This window comes from Penaeus monodon, chromosome 30 (assembly GCF_015228065.2).
Source record: "Penaeus monodon isolate SGIC_2016 chromosome 30, NSTDA_Pmon_1, whole genome shotgun sequence".
NCBI lineage: Eukaryota > Metazoa > Arthropoda > Malacostraca > Decapoda > Penaeidae > Penaeus > Penaeus monodon.
The window spans coordinates 23,726,939-23,727,591 of NC_051415.1; the positions used below are offsets into that span (position 1 = coordinate 23,726,939).

The following is a 653-nucleotide window of genomic DNA, read 5'->3' on the forward strand; positions in this document are numbered from 1 at the left end:
GATAAGTAGACAGACAAATAAGCAAATCAGTGAATTCAGACAGAATCCCAAGCGACGAAAATGTTCCTCTTTCAGTTAGTCACGTTATGTATTGATGAAGTTATGCAAATGATTTACGCATCAAGAAGGACCCATTTGACAGTAACACCAAAAATAAGCTTACGGCAGCACGACCAACTCCCACAGCCACGTCTCTGGAAATTTGTCTCTCGGTGACACGTTCATCATCGTTAGCGAGATATGCGATCCGCTCAGCCTGTTTTCTTCCATCAAGAATCCTGTCTCTGCAAAGTAAGGCTTTCTCTTTAATAAATATTTCGTAGTCAGCTTTGTTTGTTGTCATTGTTTATCTTTCCAGATTATTTCGACCTAGCATGTACAAATAAGCTGTTTCGTAGCAATACAGATAACATAAAAGACGACTTTTTCCGTTTCTTTTCGTTTCCTTTTTTTGAGAAATACTTACCGCGTCCTTCGCATGGCCTAGTCTCGATTATAGCATTGGTAAACACGAGCAACCCAGAGTCCTGTAATATCGAGATTCATGGCTATACATCACGGCACTAGTTAAATGAATATAAAAAAGTATATATATACACATATCTCTAACAAATATTCATGTGAATAATGCACACAGCTGTAAAGTTTATACA

General features: G+C 37.8%; 1 pseudogene; it reads right to left on the reverse strand.

Annotated features, from left to right (window-relative positions):
* The window catches only part of LOC119592654, a 22,140-nt pseudogene that overhangs the window by 8,736 nt on the left and 12,751 nt on the right, over positions 1 to 653 (reverse strand).